Genomic DNA, 24,439 nt, shown 5'->3' on the forward strand with positions numbered 1-24,439 from the left:
TGAAGATGTTGCTGATCCTCCCCGACATATCAAGTTGTAAACTGATCTTTTCACTTGCTGACTTTCCAACTTTCCTCAAAGCAGAGGATTTCTGAATTCTATAGATTTACTTTGTCAGTGCTATGGTTTAGATGTTTGGTGTCCCCAAAAAAACTTATTGTGAGAGAATGGAAGAAACTTTAGAGATAAAATGATTGGGTGATAAGATCTTTAATCTATTCAGTACATTAATTCCCTGATAGGGATGAACTTGGGTGGTCACTATAGGGAGGGATGATATGGCTGGAGGAGGTCGGTCCTTGGGGGCATGCCTTTGATTTTTATGTTTTGTCCTAGTGAAGGAAGCTCCAGCTGGCTGGCTTTCCTGCTCCAGCTTGTGGACTCGCTCTGGCTCTCTTTCTCCCCCAACCCCTCTTCTCACTCTCACTCCCCCAATTCCTGGTGTGATGTCTTGAGCCATTTACCTCTACCATACTCTCCTGCCATAATATTCAGCCTCACCTCTAGCCTCAAGGAATGGAGTCAGGCTTCTACAAAGAATTGTGAGCCTCCAAATAAACTTTCCATCCTCTAATTGTTATTGTCAGGTCTTTTGGTCACAGTGATGAAAAAGCTGACTAAAAAAGGAGTACATCTGAACTACAAAATCCTGCCTCAAGAAATAATGAGAAAATTCTTTTACAGTTTGCATGTTGTGTTTCTTTTGTTCAAATTTGCCTCTTTTGGTGGAGATATACTTTAGGGTGGAAGGTGGATAGGGAACTCTTTAGTACTTCTTGAACATGGTATTACTTATTAGCAAGTTAATTAAGATAAATATATATTTTTCATCAATATGTAGTTCCTGAAAAATGAAAAAAGATGGAAGTAATTTAGAAGAATTTTAGAAAAAATTATTGATGCTTTTCTAAATTATATAATAAAGTAAATGTTTCTAAGTAGAACATACACATTCCCATTGAGATTAAAAAAATAAATACCCAGTATGATGATATACTCCTGTAATTTTAGCCACTTTGGAGGCTGAAGCAGGAGAATTGTCAAGTTCAAGGCCAGCCTCAGCAACTTAGCAATACCCTTTCTCAAACAAACAAACAAACAAACAATAAAACAAAAAGGCTGGCAATGTGTTTCAGTGGTGATGAAGTACATCTGGGGTCAATTCCTGGAACCAAAACAAACAAAGAAACAACACTTTCACAGTTAAATATTATCTAATGGTTGGTTTGATATATAGAATGTGAAAACTATCTGGGGAATGGATTCCCCCACCCCATGTCACTTTGGGAAAAAAAATGACTAGTTTTCTTGACATTTTTCAAAGAATTTTTGTATTAGACATTCTATCATCTTTCCTAAAGAGACAAATGGCCTATTATAAACCCTCATTATCCAGAGAGAAAAGTGGACAGTGAGAATGATGTAATGATCACATGTAAGATCACATTTAGAATATAAGCCTCTAATGTAAATATTCTATTGGGCATATTAGAATGCTTTTGTTTGATGGAGAAAAAAATATAGTAATTGACTATTGGCTCCTGTGGATAGGCACTTTAAGTCTCTTGCTCTGGTAATCAGTTCTAAATGGAAGTACAAAATTGACTCCCATAATTAGAAAATTTTTCTTTCAGAAATTTAATAATTTATAATTTTGTTTCAGTAGATATCTACAATCTTCTAGAACAGAATGTGGTAATAATTTCTTTCTAGAAATTAAGCTTTGTAAATTAATTAGATGACTCAGATTGTAGCTTTTAGCTAAATAGTGCTTACTTGGAATGTTTTTTCTGTTCACTTTTTTTTAAGTTTGGTAGTTGTCTTTAAAAAAAAAAGCTAAAATAAAGCCTTGAATTTTGTCTGGTATTTAAGTACTAGGATTCTGCTTTTATGATCATGAGACTATTTCAAGGGAGTAGGAGTCCAGTAGTGTGGTGAACGTCCACTCTATTTTCTACCTCCCTCTGAAAAAATCTCAACATAACCCCAACTGATTCAAGGAAGCAGATGTGGGGTTGTATCTGCTTCTTCTTCCCTTGCTCATCATTGGCCCTTTGCCTCTTTACTGATGCTGATTTTATTGACTGGTTACTCTTACAGTGGTTGTGTATGTGTTCTTATGGGAAAAAAGAAAAAAATAGGAGATCTTAAAGACTAAGAGAAAGGCTGAACTTGTAATGCTTGTCTTCTCCAATTTTATCATGGCCATGGAAGTCAAAAGAGCATCTGTCTCATGAGCAAGGCAGAATTCTCCAGTTCTTTTGCTTTTTGTTACTCAGTAGGAAGCACCAAGAAAAACCAGGGCAGGGAAACATCCCTTGCTTTCTAGTCTTTTAAGAGTTCTGTTGATCTTTGTTGGGTTAAGAAATACAGTGTGTCATTCCTTCATAGCCCTCTTCAATAGAACCTGCTGGTGACTTTCCATTGTTTGACTAGAATTTAGGAAAGTAATTACTAATAGTGTTCAGTGATAAATAATATGGCCAGGAGAAAAATCTGACATGGCACTTCAGCTGATGGTGGGATGATGTTGAGACCTTTCTGGTGTGGATAGGGAGGAAGAGACAGTGCTAGGACTGATGAATAAATATTTATGAGAATTGCCTTCCTTTGCAACTGGACAATTACATGCTTTTGTTATTTACCTTACTTCATAGAAGCGAGACTTTCACATATGACAACACTGTACAACATGTTTTTACCAAACAATTGTACACCTAGTTGGTGTTTTACAGATAATGTTGAGGAGCAAGTCAAAACACTTGAAATAGCATTCAATTTGTAGTTTATAATACAAAACACGTATGGCTTATAAACCAGATGAGAGTAGAAAAGAAGATATTCAGAACACTAGATAAAATGGTTGTGCTTTGTGGAATTGGCAGAATTCACTGATACATATAACAATGATTTATCACTGCATTTGGTCCTATCACATATCAGTGTAGATCAACAGAGGCACAGTAAGAAACATAGCTAGTATAAAACACCAAAGAAAAGGGGTTAATTGGCCTTACTGGGTTCAGTTTGCCTCCCTGGTGGCACTTTCTGTTGTCTGTGTAAACAGAGTTGCAAAGTACTTTCCTATTAAGCCTGCCACTCTGTTATTTATACAGTTGAAATGGGGTGGGGGGCGGGGAAATGGATCAGTTTACCAGCTGTGAGACCTTTTCTTCCTCCTTTTCTGCCCACTTCATGCTTTTTAATCCAGCTGTTCCTACACACCTCCCTAATCCTAATCTGATTCTTTTTTAAAGTTTCCTCTTTTCTCTTATTTCTGGATTTATGTGTATGGATATTATAACTGGTTCTACTAAACTGTACTTAATTCCTTGTCACTTCTGTGTTCATTTTGCCAAGTCATACCTCAAAACCTACTGAAATCTTTTGAAACTTTTGTCAATTAACATTTAAAAATTCTTTAAAAATTAAACCATTGAACAAGTAGCTACAGTCCTCTTTATCTTCTAGTACCCTCACCTATGGAGATTTTAATATATTAAAATAAATATTTCCAGACCAGTTTCATATTTTATATCTATATATATATATATATATATATATATATATATATACAAACATAATATAGGATTCTGAAAGTATTGTTCTGCTTTTGTAGCTCTACATTGTATTTTTCAGAAGTATGCCTATTACATAGAGATGTATCCATGTCACTTAGATCGAGTTTAAACTGGTAACTGCATTGTAATTCACATTATATTTGCTTTCTACCTACTGTTGGACATTTGAGTGATAATCAGACTCCCCCTCCCCCATTAAGCAATACCACAATGAAGAGATATAGAGTTGCTGTTATGAACATATGGCTAATTTTTCAGGGCAGTGTTTTCCAGACACCAGTTAATAAAATCAATGTAGTAGTTGGGAATGTACATTTTTAAAACAGAAGAGAATGCAATAAAAATTGTCAGAGTAAATGATATTTAATTTTTCATGAAAAAAATATATAAAATTGGGTTCTGAGCTGTGAATATTAATGATATCTGCTACTGTAGGACTCAGTGAAAAAGTTTTACAGTGTATAATACAAAATATATTTTATACTGTACATCTAATTCTGCTCCAGGTTATGTGCCCAGAAGTGGATTATTCTGGATCATAGGCTACATCATATTTTGTTAGGCACAGCCAACTTTTACAACTAACTTGTACTCCCCACATGCTAATCATTATTTAATATTCTAGTCAGAATTTTATATTTTGTATATTCTGGAGGGTGAAAAGTTCTATCCTATTTTAATTTTAACTAGTGAGGTTAAATATAACTTCTTTATCATAGAGAAGTATTAAAACCTATCCCATTGAAAGATTACTATTCTTGAAAACCATATGAAAGGTAGAAAATCTTTCATCTCCACAATCTTTTCTCACATTTTTCTGTTTTTAAAGTAATAAGCACAAAACCATGTGGTCTTGGTAATTACTAAAAACAATTATACTAATAGTTTCACATTCTATTAATTTATAAAGTGTAAACACAATCCTTTTACCCAATATCTCAGGTCCACAGCATAGTTGAGGAATATTGATATCCCTCAATATATGATTCCACTTGGTATCAGTAAAATTCTATTCTTCCCATGTCCTCTATTGTAGAAGAGTAGATGCTAGCCACATCCTAGAATGTATTTCAGGACTTTGTTAAGACCACTGTAGAATGAAAGAATATCCATAATGAGTAGAACATACAGAAATAATTTAGGTCTAATTATTGTTGGTTATCCATGTTTGGCTTGTTTTTTTTTTTAATAATGGAGATATGCTCATTTCCTTTTTTGGTTATTGTTATTTAAACTTACTCATATACCTATTTGTTTCACTCATTGGTGCTATATATATCCTCAAAAGTCATGAAGGAAAGAGTATTCTTTAATTATGACAGCTCAAATGTTGGAAGAAAGATTGTTCTTTGTGGAAATTTTGATTTTTACACTTAAAGACAGCTGTATATTATTTAAGTAATGTACATAAGTACATACTAATTTCATTTTTGAACTTGATATTTTCTTAAGGTTTATTCTATAAATTGACAATATTTAATATTGTTTTATTTTACTTAACTGTCATTTACAGAGTTAAAAACAGAGTTGGAAGCTGATTCAGTAAGTGGTGTCTTATTTAGAAGGTCCTTTCACTTTTTTCTTTTGAAAAAAACTTTTTAGAGGACTGTAGCGTGGTATTGAGGTATTTCAGTTCAGTTTTCAACCTCAAACTAGCTTATTTCCAGTTTACTGGTATAAAACATGAACTCCATCAGCAACCATTCTCCAAGAGTTGTTAGGGAAGAAGTAGTTCTGGATGACAATCAGTGGGTGAATGGACAATCAGTCCATTTGATACAGACTGCAGACTCTGTCCACTCGTTTAGATCAAATAATATTTTATGCTGGCAAGTAAGGATTATTTATAGGACTGATTTGACAACCAGTGTGACTCTTGAGGTAAAAACATACTGATTAGATTTATTAAGTGTGTAGACATTATTTTTCAAGGCCCAACTTTTTCCTTATTTCAATTAATTGTGGGCTCAAGTATCATGCAGATTCTTCACTGACCTTCAAATGTGATAAAGCTGCTTCTTATTTTTAAGATGGAGCTTATACTGCTGTATTTATTTTAGACTTAAGTGTATACTTTACACACGCACACACACACACATTTAGAACATATTTAATACTTGAATAAAGCTTTGGGTATTTTTAATAAATGTTATTTCTTGGTATCTCCTGGAGAAACATTGTTCAAAGTGTGGTTTCAGGATTGGTGCAGGTCAGCAAATTGTCACTTGTTTGTAATGATAGAGGAATTGAGAGTTAGAGTTTGAAAAATTTTATAGTAGTTTGGCAGAGCCATTTTATGAGGATCAAAATTAACAATAATAAAATTGGGAATTATGTCTTTGTTTCTTCATTTCAGTGTCCTAATAATTCATGTGTATTTTACAAAAGTCTCCCTGAAGACAAAACAAAGACTAGGTCACTCCCCGTACCAGTGAACCAAAGCAGAATGCAATTCTGAATTTTATGAAAATTGGCATAAAATAAAGAAGACAGGGGCTGGGGTTGTGGCTCAGTGGTAGAGCGCTCACTTAGCACATCCAAGACCCTGAGATTGATCCTCAGCACCACATGAAAATGAATAACTTAAGTAAATCAATGTATAAAAAAGAAGAAGAAGGAGGAGGAGGAGGAGGAGGAGGAGGAGGAGGAGGAGGAGAAAGAAGAAGAAGAAGAAGAAGAAGAAGAAGAAGAAGAAGAAGAAGACAACAGAAGGGAAAACAGGAAGAGAGTCAGCTTAAATTGTAGTTTCCAATTCCAAAAAATTTCTGAGAACCACAATTCTCTTTGTATTTGAGATCTCCTATTTCCATGACATATTTAATTGTGTTTTCTGGTTTAACTCTTAATATGCTCTAGTTATTGTTTTATGGAAAAACTAGCTGATATGCCAAATGAGACTTTAAATCAATTAAAATCTTTCATTAAGCATAAAATCACTTTCACTTTTGCTACAATCATAGTAAATACACTTCTTTGTATAAAGGGACAGCCTTTGTTGGGAGTTTAAAATATTCCCAATGGCAAGATTATGAACCTAAAACTCCCATTGCTGTTTATGTAATAGTGGATTAATCAAACTAAATGCTGTACTCTCTAGAATAAAATAGAATAGGAATAATTTACTCATAAGATTTATATTTAAACCATATTTATTTATGAAATACTATCCTAAGAATTATAATTCCATTTAGATTTAATTGGAGCAAAAGTACAATCACTAAAGTAAAAGCAGTTACTTAAAAACTGAAAATGAGAGATGAGTCAAATTACTTTTGAAGAGAGATCAAAAACATCAGGTTTCTATGTGGTTCTGGATGTTCAGTAGCAGGCTAAATGGAGGGTGGAATCAACCCTGAAGTGAACACACTTCTACTTTCAGAATGCATGGGGAAGATGGGGAGGGGGACAAATCCAGCTCTTGGAGGAAGATAATGAGGAAAACACCTCTGTGAATAGACATTTCACATTGGAAATGGGGGGGGGGGGTAACTGGCCCCATGGAAAATAATCTCAAGGTGCTCCATACCTGTTTCCTGGAGGAGGTGGAGGAAAAAAGGTCCTCTCCTCATGAACCGACTCCTTGGGTCCACTGGAAATAATGCACCTCTGACTGGAGGGAAAGGTGCAAAAACAGAGCCAGAGCCAGTTGCTTGGTTTTCAGCAGGGAGAGGTGAATCAGGCACATTGGAATCACCAAGATTGACTTTGGTATCCTTTCTACTGGATTGCGTTTCTCAAGACATAGGCCCATCCAATATATTCAAAGAAGGCATATTAGAACTTCTGAGTTCTGCTGATCCGGATGGTCTACCACAATTAGAATAACATCCATCTTGCCTTTGTAGAGGAAGATGTGGATCAGAATATGGTTGGCCTGGCAGAGGGAGGGATCATTATCCTGCTCCCACGTGCCTGTTCCCATGGAGGTGACAGGGGTCTGGTGTAAGAAGATGCTCTCTGAGGACCAGGTAACCTCTCGTAGCTTGATTATCTTCTTTCATTGGATGGTCCAGAGGATTCTCTGGGCCCCTTGAGCCTCTTCCTCCTCCCACTGGAACCAAAAGTGAGAGTGTGAGTGGACCCTTCTTTTCCAAATGAAGAGGTCTCACTTCAGATGAAGGCTGACCCACTGGGGAGAAACCATTTGGGGAATGCTTTTGCCAAATGCTGCATCTGAAACATCAAGTGCATATGGATCTTTTTCTGCAAGTTTAAATTTAAGCACCTTTTCCACTTTAATTTTTTTCCATTGCAAGCATTTTGTTTCATGAAATAATTGAGGTTTCTTTCAGCAATCTGAGCTGCCAACTCACTATTATGTGCTTTGTTCTCAGAGGAAATAATCTACCCCTGACAGGAATGAATGGTTCTCTCCAATTCTTCTTCAAGATATTTGGCTAGCTTTCTGTAGGTCTCCAGCTCTTCAGTTGTATGGCTGATCTTTTCTTCTACTTTGGGAAGTTTCTCCTCTTGCTCCACCCAGTAGTTTTCCTCTACTCTCAATTTCCCATAGAGTTTCATTATATTTTCTTGATGTCATTCCATCATAACTTTAAATTTATGCTGAAGGTACTCATTCTCACTTTCAAGCTGTGTATTTTCTGACTGAAAAGATGCCTGTTCAGTGTTAAGACTTTTAATATGTTCTGTAAGGTCTTCCTTTGTTTTCTTCACTTCAGATAATAAAGTACAAGGCCAACTGAAGGACAAATATCCGACAATACATGTAGACACAATACACTGAGATAAGTTGTTCCTACAGAAAAAGCTATGGACTCTTTGTGTTCTGCTCATCACTTTTAAAATATAAAAAATGAAGTCTCAATGGGGGTTTTAGGCAGGCTCTGGGGACAGAGAACCCTAAGTTTAATGCTAATTGAATCCACTGACCTGATTGAACACCTCAGGCAAATTCTCACACAGTCTTTGAGCTTATAAAATAGACAGTGAAGTACCTGCCTTACACAATTGAAACTGGGTAACAGTGATGAGCTCAGAATTTGCACCATCAATAAGAGCTATCATTAAGAAAATGGCTTCTAAGTTTTGTGCCAAAGCATCAGTTGAGGAAAAAGTGGATATGAGGAAGACAGATATAATGAGTTAGATGATTTCAAGGGAGCTGGGTAATTATAAAACGTTTCCAGGCTGTTTGTTCATGTTCTCAGATGATAATCACTTGCCACAGTATCAGCTTATAATTACCTGACCCATCTGTAATAATCCCCAGGCTAGTCTCAGGGGCCCTCATCCTCAGGTTGACCAGAGATTTGCAGGACAGGCAAACATGGGTTCGAACTTTTACATGCTGAAGACTTCTCACATGATGTTCCTAATTGATTTCACACAAAACTATGCTTCTCTCTGAATGTGAAGGCTCTAATACAAAAAAAAAAAGGCCTTCTCTAAATTTTGTAATTTATAAAAGACTTGAGTTACAAAACACATTTGATGTTCTTCTTAAAACCTACCTGAAGGTGACTGTTAAAAAAATTTAGAAATAGTGCATGAAGTTCAAATTGGGAAAAAAATAATTGTTATTTTTACACATAAATTCTAAAAATAGCCATGTGGGGGAAAACACACTCTCCTGCCATATTGCCCTCTGTCAAGGTCACCATCCGAAACCACTAACCCCACTTCTATCCTCATCCTCTGTCATCTGATGCATACAAACAAAAAAGGGCTAAACTGTAGAGGTATGCTTAGGATCACCTTCATGCTCACTCACTGGGGCTACTTTTGTGTATATGTTCTCACTGAAAACAGTCAATATTACTCCTGTTGTCACTGGTATATTTCATCACCTTTCTCAGAATAACTTAAGCAACAAAATACAGAGATACTAAATTATAAGCTACCTTAAAGTACAATTCTCCTCTGTGTTATGTGTAGTTTCTCTAAAAAACATAAATAAATAAAACATGCTCTTTTTGATTAATCTTACCATCTAATAATTCATAAAAGGATTGAGGCATAAATGCATAAACATGAAACTCAAACTTATTTTAACAGTTGGCAGGATGGTTCATTTTACTAATATTTCTGTTTGAATATTAATACACATGCTGAAAGAGAGGTTGCATACCTCACAGGATTTCTTGGAACAAAACTAAATAAATACACAACTCTTCCAAAGTGCCAACCATGTGGCAAATATAAGATTACAACAGTAAAATTTTCCAGTTAAATGCTGCTGAGGTTATTAAACACTAGCCTTGGCAGTGTAGAATTTTGAGTTACCTAGTATCAACCTGACAATTGAAATTTTTAAGCTGTGGCCAAGAATATGTTTTAGAACACTGTACAATAGAGACAGGTCCAGAGTTTTCACAGTGAACAAGGGGACTACCTGGGCCTTCATTCACTTTAACCCTGAGGGATGTTCTCCCATCTTCACCCCAGAAATAAAAAGTATTCCTCACTAGAATTCATGTAAGCACCAAGAAAAAATGGCACTCTTCCTTGACGTAATAAATAAGTTGCTTGGTAATACAATTCTGTTATTCTACCACTCAGAGTAAACATACTAAACACATCCTACAAATACTTCTGAAAATCATAATCACAACCACTTCCTGTCTTACCAGACAGTAACATGAGTCCTTCAAAAACAGCAGCAGGTGCAACTCTCAGCTTGCAATATTTCACAACTTCAGTAATTTTCCTACATTAAAAAATAGAAAACATCAAATTCATTAATTCAGAACAAAATAAATTTAAAACTTTGAAATCAAGTCTATTAACACACCTATGCACATAATTATATACTTCCAAATGTGCAGAAGCATTTATGCTTCTAATTTTCTCAGTCCATAGAAAATTAATCTGTAACCTTTAACTTCTATGTGCCTGCCCAGCTGGCTATGTACTGTCTGTGCTATTCTGTTCTCAGGGTATGAACCTGGAGGGGCATAAGAGTTTGTACAAGACAAATTACAAACCTCCTCCCCTATCCTCAAACTCAAAATTTTCATTTACTCCAGTAAACCCACATAAGAAACATAACCTTGCTATCTATTCAACAGTTTAACAACAAAAAGAAGTCTTCAGCTTTGAGGAGAAGGTATAGACAGGAATGGAGAGAATCAGATCCTGTGGATCCATTCTTATGATATTGTGATAGTAGGAGCAAGTGTGACTCCGTTTTGTTTAATGACTTCATCCTGTAAAACAACCATGCCAAGTAGAAGAGTCATGACTGGGCAAGATCTTCTTTTCCTTTTGCTATTGAAACCTTTAAGAATACAAAAGTACCTAATGGGGTATTGTTTCTGTAACTAGTGTAATGGGGCTCTGTTTCTGTAACTGGGGTGACTGGGCTAACTGTGACTGGTTAGGCTTCCCTCCACTTGACTGCACTGTCCAGCTTCTGTAACCTGGCTTCCTTGCATTGGCTAGAACCCCTGAACATCCCTTTTGCAGTTTTCAGGCTTATAAGGAGTGCTCTTGCAAATGTTTGGGGCTGATCATGGGAACAGCTTTATGTTCTGGTCAGCCACCACCAGTGTGCTTCAATAAAGGCTTGATTCAATTATACATGAGTGGTCTGGAAGTCAGTTTATGAAACCCTGGGATGAAGCTTTAACTATAACAATATCATACACACAGTAGGGAGAATACATAACATTAACACTTCAATTAATTACTCCTCAAAATTTGTTTTAGCTATATTCACTCTTTATTTGCTTTTAATGAATTGTGTCTTTTGTTTTGTTTTGATATTTGGGATTAAACCAAAGAGCTGCTTCACCACTGGGCTACATCCCTCTCCTTTATATTTTTTGTTTCATTTTGTTTTGATACAGGATCTACTAAGTTCCTTAGGGCTTTCCTAAGTTGCCGAGGGTGGTCTTAAACTTGCAATCTTTCTGCCTCACTCTCTTGAATCACTAAGATTTTAGGTGTATGCTATCTCAACCAGCAAGAATCACATCTTTGATTAACCAGAGGAAAAAATGTGGCAATTCCACCGAATTTATCAGGACCAGTAACTACTCCTCAATATACTTCCTCCCAAATTATTATGTAGATGTCTCAGTAAACACAAAGAACATATACATATATTAATATGTAGATGTATATATACACAAATACAGAGAGACCTTTAATTTTGGGTATATAAATTCAATTGATAAAAGGTAAAATGTTTAATGATGATCATTATTTTATGTGATCTGGTGATCTGCCAACAATATTGCCCAAGCCATCCACTGTAAATCCTGCATTCAGGAAAAGTTTAAGCAAGTTCATATGAATTCTAAACTCACCAAGACCAACTATGCAAGACAGCCTTCACTTTCTAAATTTTCTAAATTACTAAGATTATACCAAAATGAGAGCTAAACATATTTAACTCTAGACACTAAAATTTCACAATCCCTGGATATAAGAATAAAGTGGAAAATAATTTAGGTACAATGAAATCCTTTATAGCATTTAAACTACAATGGAAAATTTATTTGCTTGTCTACTGAAATTAATTTTTTTATGCTGAGATGAATGAATGTGAGCTAGATAATGCATTTGTAAATGATACATAAAACAAGTATGAGTTTTTAAATGTAATTTTTAAATTAAAAAAAAAAGAAAAAAATCAGGGACAACTTCCATACTGGCCACAATTCAAGTTCTCCAATAAGCACATGTTGTGCTGCCTGCATATTGGACAGCATGGGGCTGGAGTTGAACCAGAGGCTGGTGAGTGAAGAAGCCAGTAACTAAAATAAGTCAAGGACCTGGGCTGGGGATGTGGCTCAAGCGGTAGCGCGCTTGCCTGGCATGCATGCGGCCCGGGTTCGATCCTCAGCACCACACACAAACAAAGATGTTGTGTCCGCCGAAAACTAAAAAATAAATATTAAAATTCTCTCTCTCTTACAAAAAAAAAGAAGTCAAGGTCCTGTGAAATCGAATACTAGAAAGAGCATTCACACACTAAAATCATAAGAATTAAGTCAGAAGTAATTTAGTAGAGAATGTCAGTGAACCAAGAGCTAAAATCTCAATGAATGATGGAAAAAAAGTGTCCAGCATTAGTAGAAGAGTGCACTAAGGAGCAACAGTTTGTAGTGCAGTCTTATCATTCAAAGATGGCAGGTGTAAAAGAGATGAGAAGGCTGCTGGAGATGATAATGGAGTCAGGAGGTCACCTAATCCACCCAGCAGTTTTAGGCACATAAGGAGGGAAATTCATTACTTCGGTTGTAGAGGAAGCAACACCTCAGAGAAGAGCCAAGCATCCATCAGTTTGGAGTGGTCTGCACTGAGACTTGTGAAACAGTCACCAGTGCCAATCAACAATAAGAATGCCTGTGGCTGGTCCTAGCCCCATACTTTCACCACCTTTATTCAGAGTAGTTATATTTTTGTTATTGATACACTGGGATTTCTACAGAGGGAAAATCTGCTTCTCAATATTCTAAAACTGAAATTCTATCTCATTTTTAAAAACCCAAGTGAAAAGGACCCCTGATCTTCAGGTACATGACCATCATGGAAGGTCTTTCACCATAGTCACCAAAAGTGTTGGAAAGATCTGAGAAGGGATGTTTCCACTGTTATTGAAAGATACCTTTAAAAAAGTTATAAACTTTCACTTTGATACAAATATGTCTTATGTAAAAACTAATTTTTTAATTTAATTTAATTTTATTTATCTATTTTTATATGGTGATGAGGATTAAACCCAGTGCCTCACATATGCAAGGCAAGCACTCTGCCATTGAGCCACAACCCCAACCCATGTAAAAACTGATTTAATAAATATTAGAGACATAAGAAAAACCATAAAAGTACTGGAAGTAAATGTTGATGTTCTTATAATTATGGGATAGGAAAAACATTTTTTCAGGGCAGAAATATATAAGAAAAATCAATAGATTTAACTAAACGCATTTTTGAATTTTCAGTACAACAAAAACACTAACCAAAGCAATATGTTACCAACGAGGCTGGAAATCTATAACTACCCATGATGGTGTGTGTACATAAATATGTGCATAAATGACAGTTACATAACAAGACAGATAAATAATTCAATAAGAAAATGGGAGAGGGATCTGAACAGGGAATTCACAGCAACACAGTAAGTGTGAGAACTGGCCAGGCTCATTCATTCAAATAGAGACCTTTACTTTGCATATTAGCAGATTTTTCTTGGCATAAAACCAAATGCAGATAAAGATGTGTAAAACTGAATGCCCAGATGGACTACACAGGACCATGAGCTGCCCTGGAAGGCAATGTGCAGAAAATGCCAAAGTCCATGCATGTGCATGCCTTTACCTAGGAATTCCATCTTTGGGGATATAAGGACATTCTGAGGGGATAATCAACCAGAGATAATCAAACATACAAGTTAACTGTAATATTGTTTCATGATAATGGAAAAAATAGGGGCTGGGGATGTGGCTCAAGTGGTAGTGGGCTCGCCTGAAATGCGTGTGGCCCGGGTTCGATTCTCAGCACCACGTACAAACAAAGATGTTGTGTCTGCCGATAACTAAAAAATAAATATTAAAATTCTCTCTCTCTCTCTCTCTCTCTCTCTCTCTCTCTCTCTCTCTCTCTCTCTATCTCTATCTCTTTAAAAAAATAATGGAAAAAATAGATGCAAAAAAAATTTTAAATAAGCACTATGGCTTCAGGTTGTAGGAGGGACCAGTGTAAATACAGCAGGGCTCTTAACCATGTTCCTAGGTTCTCTTACTATGGCTGCAATTTTTTTTTTTTTTTTTTTGTATCAGGGATTGAACTCAGGGGCACTCAACAGCTGAGTCATATACCCAGCCCTATTTTTGCATTTTTTTTGGAGATAAGTCTCACTGAGTTCCTGAAGGCCTCACCATTGCAAGGCTGATTTTGAACTCGCAATTCTCCTGTCTCAGCCTCTTGAGGTGCTGGGATTACAGGTATGGCCACCGCACCCAGCTGGGCTACACTTTTGATCCAAATTTCCAGAGTTCTTAAGTTAAAAAAAAAAAAAAAACTTTTTGTACTTTTTAAAAGTTGTATATGAACACAATGTCTTTGTGTTTTTTAAATTTATGAGCAAAATTAACTTTTTTAGAAAAATTTAGTTTGTTATACATGACAGCAGAATGCACTACAATTCATATTACACATTTAGAGCACAATTTTTCATATCTCTGGTTGTATGCCAGCCACAAAGTGACTCTTAGCAAATATAGCAAAGTACAGATACTACCCTGCATTCTATCAGATAATAATGGAATGAAATTAGAAATCTTTGTTTTTATGTTGTGCTGAAGATCAAACACAGTGCCTCACACATACTAGGCAGTGCTCAACCACTCAGATACAATTCCAGCCCATTTTTGTACTATTTTTTGCTATAATAGTAAGTCATACTGGTATGTTTCCTATCATATTAAGAAGTATGTTGAGTTGTCAAGTTGGTGATAAAGGGAAGTCAAATATGTAAAAGTTTCCTTTTTTATTTATTTATTGGTACTGGTGATTGAACCCAGAAGCACTTATCAGTAAGCCACATCCTCATCCCTTTTTTTATTTTCATTTTGAGACAGTCTCTTACTTGCTTAGGCTCTTGCTAAGTTGCTGAGGTTGGCCCTGTACTTGTTATCCTCCTGCCTCAGCTTCTCACAAGTCACTTGGATTACAGACATGAGCCACTGTGCTCAGCTAAAAGTTTCTAATTTATAACTCAGTGTTTACTCATGTAATAGCAGATGAATTTATAAATCAATAAAACAATAGAACAGCTTTTTAGTAGAGATTTAATGCTGGTTATTTTTAAATATATGTTACCAATTATCATATCAATTAATTTCATAAAGTAAATGAAAGCCTATGATGCAAAAATATACTTATCATATTCACATGTCAATTACATTATGCCTTAATCAAACTGCATGAGCAAGAGTTTGCAGTTCAAAGAACACAGCTTCAAATATGTTGATGACATTAGCAGATCATAGCAAAGCTATTTTCTTCAGGGCAGCAGACCTGAGAAGATGAGGCTAGTGCATTCTGTCTCTCAACAGAGCTTGTAATCATTAGACTGTGGCTGTTGTCTATGATCAAAAAAGACATGAAAGTCAAAAAATTGGCCTGTTTTTATCAACTTCACTATCAAGAAATTGGTGTTGCTTAAAAGGACCAGGAGAAAAGTCCTAAAAAAAAGGACTTGCTATAACAAGTGGCTCTGTGTTTGAAAAATGGAGCCACCTAACTGGACACATATCAACTACATGAAAGCTCTGTGATTATACAGATTGCAAATTGTTCTATATTGTGAATGATAATAATTTCTACCACCCACACTAAGGGAGTTTCTGACATATGCTCAACACAGCTTTGTTTTCAGTTACTTGAAAATAATGTGCTACAAATAATATTTAAATCTTTCATGAAAACATAAATAACTTCATATTATAAAACATTTTTGACCTTGAGTTTGACAAATCTGGGAGGTCTGCATTCAGTCCAGGAGAGTGATGCATCAAGAAGAGAAGGGCAAGGGTGTTTTCTGTTCTCCAAGAATAATATTGAGATTATGTGTGCTCTAGGCTGATAATGATTAAATGTGTCAGTAATTAACAGCACCTGACACTTCATAGGGCACTGAGTCCAGCACTGACTCAAGGTTCTGTGTTCACAGTTCACACAACTGTTTATGGCTGACCTGCTTCTTTACCCAGAGAAGTAAAAGAGCATTCCCAGTGAACTCCAGCAGCAACAGGGCTGCCCCCTACCATTTGTCAGGAACTCTGCTTTTTCACTGAATTCACTTCTGTATTACAAGATTGCTATGTGTGACCCTGGCTGGCAAGACACTGGACGGATTTGCCAAATGTCACCGAGACACACCAGGAAAAAGCCTGCAACCTTTCCTGGTCTGTCTATGCACCTGCTGTGCCACAACTCACTTCATCCAATCGCCAATCCCAAGCCATGGCCCTTTCTCTCTCTGCCTGATGTTTTCCATCTCTGCTATTGGGGCTGCTGTTGGAGCCTCTCCCATAGCATTGGATGCCTCTGAACCTGACCACTGAGTCACCCTCCCTGGAACAGAAGCCAGCACCTCACCACCCTTGTGAGCCCAGAGAGCCAGACCAAAGCATATGCTCAGGGAGCAGAGCCAAGGGCAAACCTCCCAGCCTGGAGCAACAGGTAAAGGGGCCTTGTGCAACCACCATGTGTACTGTGTAAGGCAGTGGTGGGGCCATAAAATCTTTGCCTGTAGCCCTATTGAGAAGCTATCCTGGAAGCCTGTCACACTGTTTCTCTGTTCTCAAGCAGAGACCAACAAGGCCTCCTCAGGTCTGTAATGCCTGCCTCTTCAAATTCTACTGCAGAGGGTGCAGAAAAGCCTTCACTCATGTTATCATTGCTTCATTGTCAGTGTTTTTGTTCTGGCCTCAAATCTATGTTTCCTAAAGTCATGTTCAGCATTTTCATGTTCTCTATGGTGCCAGAATGACACATGGGACTCAAGAATGACTCAACCATAGGGGGGCATGGGAGGATTAGATGAACTCTAGATAGGGCAAAGGGGAAAAGGGGAAGGAGGGGAATGGAGGGGAATGGAGGGTAGGAAAGACAGTGGAATAAGATAAACAAAATTATCCTTACTACATGCATGAAGACATGAATGGTGTGACTCTATTTTGTGTACAACTAGAGAGATGAAAAATTGTGCTCTATATGTGTAATAAGAGTTTTAATATATTCTGCTGTTATAGATAACAAATTAAAAATTTTAAAAATGAATAAAAAAGAATGACTCAATCATAGGCTTCAGTTGAGAAATTAAGATGATGGGTGACATCATAGCAAGGGAAATAATTTTCTGAACATCATTCCAGGTACATCCTTCAGTGGGGACTTTCCATCCTAGCAATTTAAAATGAATTCTGAATTTGACAGAAGCTGTGTTATCTATCACCATTGGAACCACTCAAACCCACTCATTTGGTTCAGCACATGACCACATCAGGTATGCTCTCAAAAGGTCTTTTGAAAAGCCCCTGGGAAGGCACTACACACTCACAACCTACAACAAAACTTTAGCAGAAGATTCTAAGATTCAAACACTTAAAACTGAAATCCCAGGGACACTGTCCCTAGACCTAGGCCCTGCTCTTTCTTGACTCTGAACTAGTGAAGGTGAGAGAAGCATCATAGATACTTCAGAAAAGCCTCCTGCCCCAGAAACCCAGCACTGCAAAAAGTGTGAGGAAGCTCTCAGAATCCTCTGTGGTAGAGTTTTGTGAGCATTTTACTTTTGAAAGACCTCATCTTCAATCTTGGTGTGCATCATTTCTTCCTCTCATCATTGACATCCCCTTGAACTTTTGCTCTGTATTTAGGAGGGATCAGCTTCATGCCTAGCTCCTCCTTCCCCTCTAAAGACACCATCAGAAGCCACATCAGAGTGAAGAAATTCCTGCTAATGTAACTCTTCATCTACAAGAGGAATAAAGAGGAGGAAAAGAAAAGTCTAAACATTTTAGAAACTTAGACTAAGATCAACTCAATTTATCATTTAGACCCAAACCTATGAAGGACTACAAAATTAAAATCTCTAAAAATCACTGTAGCATCATAATATTGACTAAAAAAAGAACTACTGAGCATGTTCACACATGTGAATAGCCTCACAGAGGCAGACAAGACACAAAAAGATCAATATCAACTTTTCAATATGTTTCCTTTTAAATAGGAAAAAAAATAATGCTGTTTTGTTATGTTCCTGCAGTTGTACCAACCTCTCAGAGTAATATCAGCCCAGAGGAAAAAAAATAAAGTCAATAGAGCCAAGGTAAGGGACTGTGATCCTGAGAGGAGAAGCTGGAGAATTTGAAAATAAAAGCAAAATTATGTATTTCAGTTATGTCATACATGTTAAACCTACACCAATGATTCCTTGTCATAGATGTTTTTGTTTTTCCTAGTCCCAAACCTCACTGTTAATCTGAGGAAATACACACACACACACACACACACACACACACACACACAGAGATTTTTGTAACAACCACAAACAATAAAAAAAAAAAAAAAACAACTTTGCAGACTGCCAGCAAATGGTCACAGCTCCTGTATGACCTGCTCTGGAGCTCAGACATTGCAACTCTGCACGTGTCTATGGCAACACCAAGCACAATACCTGCCTCCAAGTGGTGCGAGAGCTGATGAATGTATGTCTGTGGTCAAGTGACAGATGAATGATTATCACAACAAATAATGTAATCGGCTCATGGAATGGTACAACTTGCTCCTGAAGAACACATGATTCTTATGTATGTGAAGGACCACAGTCATATGCAGAAACCATAACCTTTTAAAAGGAGCAATTACTTAACTTTCACTTTCAGAGGAAGATTCTTTATATGAGGTCCAGAATACATTTTTAGAACTAAGAACTTCAAAGCCTAAGTTATCACTGATACATAAGGACAGCTACATTGCCTCAAACTTATTACTAATCAGTGTAAATCTAATAAAACACTTCTAAACTTTGTTCCTGAGTTTTAGAGTGTGTGAAGTTAATGTAACACTTACCTTTACTTTACTTTTCTGTAGGTAGTGTCTGGTGAAATTGGCAGATGATGATTTAAATCCCTCTCACATATTTTTATGTCTCCAAAGGAGTATCATGTTAGTTTTAGTTTTTCCTTCTTCTCCCACATAGAAAACAGGACTCTAATTACATATTTGCTTCTATGCTTTTTGACTAATACTTGGTTTTTTCTGCATTCCTGATTTTTTTCCAAAATATTCACCTGCTATCTCCATAAGTGATATTTTATATTTTTTTGTGTGTCCGTCATGTATGTTTCAGCATTTGGAAAAACAAAATACAATCACCAATAAATAGAAACAGTTTATACTCTTTATATTTTAATCTCTGATGACCTTGTGCCTTATTAAATTTATAGTCCATTATTCCACCTTATAGAATAAGGAATTCTCATAAAGATTGGAATAAAGAAAAAGCAAAAAAAAAAAAAAAAAAGAATGAATGCACGCAAGCATCAGCTTTCCCCTGTCTTTCTCCTCAATCCACCTCCACAACATGTGAGTTGAGCCCTTTACTCTCCTGAAAGTGTACATTTCCACCAGTGACTATCACTCACACCTAAAATTTTATATATCACAATGGAACCTGAGGACCTCCAGTATGTCACTAACCCAGGTCTCTCCTTAGCATTCTTGGCAATACTAAGCTGTTTCCTTGACCCTTCCCCTAGATGTCACAAACCTAACACTTCATAACAAAACTCTCCATATTAGTAAGTCTTTCATACCCTACACTGGCTCCACCTGTTTTCCTCATCTTGCAACAAGGTTTGATTCTTCATGATCTCAAAAACAAGGTTTGATTCTTCATCAACAAAGAATTCAAATTCTTCTTTTTCCCTCACCTCTCAAATCTAATCACAAAAACTCTCAATCCAACTACTTCTATTGCCTCTACCATAGTCCTACTTTGAGTTTCTGCCATCTCCTGTCTCTCCAGTCCCCTCTCTTGCCACAATAGGAAAATCATTTAGAAACATAGATCAGGTCATGGGATGCTCTTGCTTGCAATCACTCAACAATACTCATTGAACTTAAGCACTGAATCTCTTGTTCCAGTATCAAAGCCCTTAATGAACAGCTCCTATCTCTGTTCTCACACCACTTGGCCCTTCACCCAGTGGACTACAACCATTATGGCCATTCTTGTCCTTAGAACAGTCCACATTCTATCTCATCTTCCAGTCTCTCCACTCTCTATTCTATGACCCTACAATGTTTATTCTCTGAACACGCAGTGAAAAGTTTGTTCAGGCTATTCAGCAATCAGAGAGGCCTTCCACCATTCAGCTGGTCTACCTTGCCAATTCCAGGACCTTGCTTGTTTTAGTTTTCTCCATTGCACTGACCACTCATTGTGAACTGAATTGATTTTTTGTCCATCTACTAAAAAGGAATAATCATGAGATGTTAAGTCTATCTCCATTACTGTTTCATCACCCTGGATTTTGAACACTGCTCAATACGCAGTCTACACTCAATATTTGAATGAATAATCATTTAATGGATGAATATAAGAATTGGATTTAAACACCAGCTTAATGCCAAATTTCATGGCAATGTTTTCCTACTGTTTATAAGAAGTTATTACATCACACACAGAGACACACACACACACATACACACACACACACACACACACACACACACATGAAATGTATATTTTAAATCTACATGTAATATATGGGAAGCCTCAGTCTATAACCAATCAACAATATAGGTGAAAACTTACTATTTGCAACAGCATTTGAAGTTGGGGGCAATCTTATGGGACAGATTCCTTAACCTGTGAGGGGTTGTATGAGGCCACCTCCAGGAAGACAGTGTAAACACTGATTTAAATTCCAGAACACATATTGTTGGAGAAGCCTTCACACATCTGGTGTGAGAAGCATTTTGAATGGTGTATGAGAATAGAAAGGAACGATTTTGTGAGATTTTTACAATTAGATTTCTTGAATCCTGAGTTTGGTCATAGAAATTATGCAAACTGGAACTTTTAACTAAAAAACTGGTGGCCAACTTTAGTTACTGGCAGTCAGAATAGTAACTACATTCTGCACTGCAGAAGGATAATAGTTGCAAGGTAAGTCTCTGGTGCACATGTTCTCAACTGTTCCCTATCATTGTTCACTGAGTTGACCATCCTAACTCAATGCTAGACCTTCAATTATGGTGAAATTCCAGTAAAGCACTTTCTGCTACAGGCTTTTAAGAAATAACCTGAAAATGTATATCCAACAAGAAGCAAAGTTTCATAGCAATCATATCTTTCTAGATTAATTACTTGAGTTTTACTTCTTATTTTTAAAATATTCTGACTGCCAACCAAGCATCATTTTCCACAGCTGTTTTCTAATGAAGTATCTCAGAAGTAAGAAACATAAAAAAAATTCTAAATCAACCATATTCTAAGACCCAGTGAAAAAGTAAATCATTGCATACAGAATTGAAGTCAACTACTTATGCAGAACTGATTTCATTCTGCCTGGTCTCTGGAAGGAGAAGTAACCATTCTGCTGAGTACATAGTGTTATTATTGGTTGGAACTTATTCAGCATTTTGCTACATGTACATTCTAATGGCTTACATAGAATTATTTTGAATGTTTTTTTTATTAGCTACACATGGCATTACAATGATCTTGGAAATTCATATATTTGAATCAATTGGGGTATAATTTCTCATTTTTCTGATTGTACAAATTGCAGAATCACATTGGTCATACAGTCATCTATATACATACAGCAATCATAATGTCTATTCTATTCTGCTGCCCTTCCTATCCCTCCTTCTCCTTTGAATATTTTAATATGAGATAAATGGTATCGTGCTGTGTGTATCCATCTGCAATTTGACTTATTTTTCCATGTTAGTTCCTGGAGTTGACTGTCAGGGACATACGTGCTCAAGATTTCACCAAGTGCAGTGCATCACTTGACTTCACTGTGATTTACTTAGCAATTTGTATACTGCTGAACATTTAGGAATCTTTGTTGATTGCCTGGTTTTTGTTTCTAATGGAATTCATTTTTTTGTATCAGTTGTAGGATCACAGCAACTAAACAGAAGGTAAAGAGTTCTCATTGACTTCCTGCCTGCTTCTACTATATGCAGTGCCCCAATATCAACAGCCCTCAACAAGTGACATTTGTTAGAGCCAATGAACCAATGTTTGAGCCTGAGTGGCAGCATTAGTGCACGTTTGAAATAGCAACAAGAATCATTTCTACATAGTGTACAAGTCATTAGTGAATGAAAAGCTCCATTCTGGCCCAATATAATAATCTGACCCCCTTCACCTCAAAAAAAAAAAAAAAAGATATTCTTATAACACTTGTGATGAATCAGAATGCTATTTAGGTATGAAATTGGTTTTACTTCAGGCAGAATTATCACCCATTTTGTTTTCTTCTTAAAATATCAGCAATAAATAATAAATTGTATAACTTAATCACAAGGACATTGAGAAACAAATATGCTTGTTGATAATTTATCTTCCTTTTCAACATCATAGATCTTCCTTTTGCCTTCCTTATGCACAAGCAAATTTCTGTGAAAGCTACAATGAATAAAGAAAATAACAGTGCTAATATTTTTTCCTAAAATTGTACTTAGTTTCAGTTAAATTTTACTGGAAACACACCAAGAAACGAGTATCTGAAGTTTTGTACACTTGTAAGTAACTCTGTCTTACATCATCTAGCATTTTATTTATCTTTTGTTTACTTATTTAGGGTGTTGTGGATTTAACTCAGGGGTACTCCACCACTGAGCCACATTCCCAACCCTACTTTGTATTTTTTATTTAGAGACAGGGTCTCTTAGCCCAACTGAGCTTTCCCTCTTTATTTTAGGAGAGCAAGAACAAAGAAAATGTATATTGTGCCCTCCATTTTGTCAAATATAGTTTGTATCATTTTTGTAAGGCTACTTAATATTTTTAGAATATTAATATTTTTTTATTTATAAAATGGAAATGATAGTGCCCAACAGGATGTTCAATGGGTCCTTCATCAAGCTCTTCACTACTATGCTCTCCCTCACCAACAAATAGAGTTCTTTTTCTATGGACTGAGAGCTCTCAGTCTAAAATAAACTTTTTCTTCTCTGAAATTGTTGCTGTTAGATTTCTTAGTCACAACAGTGAGAAAGCTGACTAAAACATGCTGAGACCAATTTGAAATGTTGAAATAAGCAGAAACTTGATAATACAGGTTAGAAAGGATGCTACCAGAGGGCAGCATTGGGAACACATGGAGCATGGCACAGGCAGCTGCAGAGTCTATGCTTTCATTTCTTCAGGTTTCTTAAGAAGATATCTTTCAAAAAGAATAAGATGATAAATTATCCTCACAGTTCTAAGAAGAGATCAGAAAAATATATGAAGGATTTATCTTTATAACAACACTTTAATTTGTTGTTCATGTTATCAATATTGAAAATAAAATATTTTCTAGAAATTCATTATAATTGTGTTCATGAATCATTTAATTGTGTTCATGAATTCACTCAGCAAACAGTTCCTGGGTAGGTGCTAGGTGCTGAGTACAGGTGCAAGAACTGCAAACATCAATGAACACTGTAGACTATATCTCTCCTCTCATGGAGTTCACATTCTAGTAGAGGGGGAAAGAAAATAAGCAAGAACAATGCTAACATACACACCTAAATGTAAGGAATTGGCATAATATGTTAGAAGGGGATAAATGTCAGAAAATAAAAACTCATGGTAAAAGTAACATAATGTGGAGGGAATTATGATTTTAAATTGAATGTTGGGATCAAACCTCAGGGTGAAGTAACATATGAGCTGTTTGGTGGAAATCAGTAAGAAACTACTTTTTTACTTATGCAAAATGAAAAGATTTAGATTAACTTTGAGGTTTTGATTCAGTTTAAGTTCCTTTCCTATTTGCTTACCCTCTTTAGGTTAAGAAGTTAAAATTTTTACAAAAACAGAGGACCTTAAAGATAAATCATAGTGTGAATGACTCCGGTGAGCAACTTCATTTCTGTAACCATACATCCTCTTTTCTTTTTCCCCCTAAATTCTAAATCATCTCCTTATATCTTACTCTTTGCACAGTCTGAAATGTCTGTCTACAAAGGGCCCACTGAACAATCATATCAGTTCTTAAATAGAGGCTTGTGAATAAGTCTGGGGAAATCAGGAAATACAGCAGTGTCAACTCATGGATGCACAGGGCATACCCATAATATTAAAGCCTGTACAATATGGTTATCCCATGATTTATTTTGTATGTATTCATGGATTGGGGATGATACTG

This window comes from Callospermophilus lateralis, chromosome 13 (genome assembly GCF_048772815.1).
Source record: "Callospermophilus lateralis isolate mCalLat2 chromosome 13, mCalLat2.hap1, whole genome shotgun sequence".
Classification (NCBI taxonomy): domain Eukaryota; kingdom Metazoa; phylum Chordata; class Mammalia; order Rodentia; family Sciuridae; genus Callospermophilus; species Callospermophilus lateralis.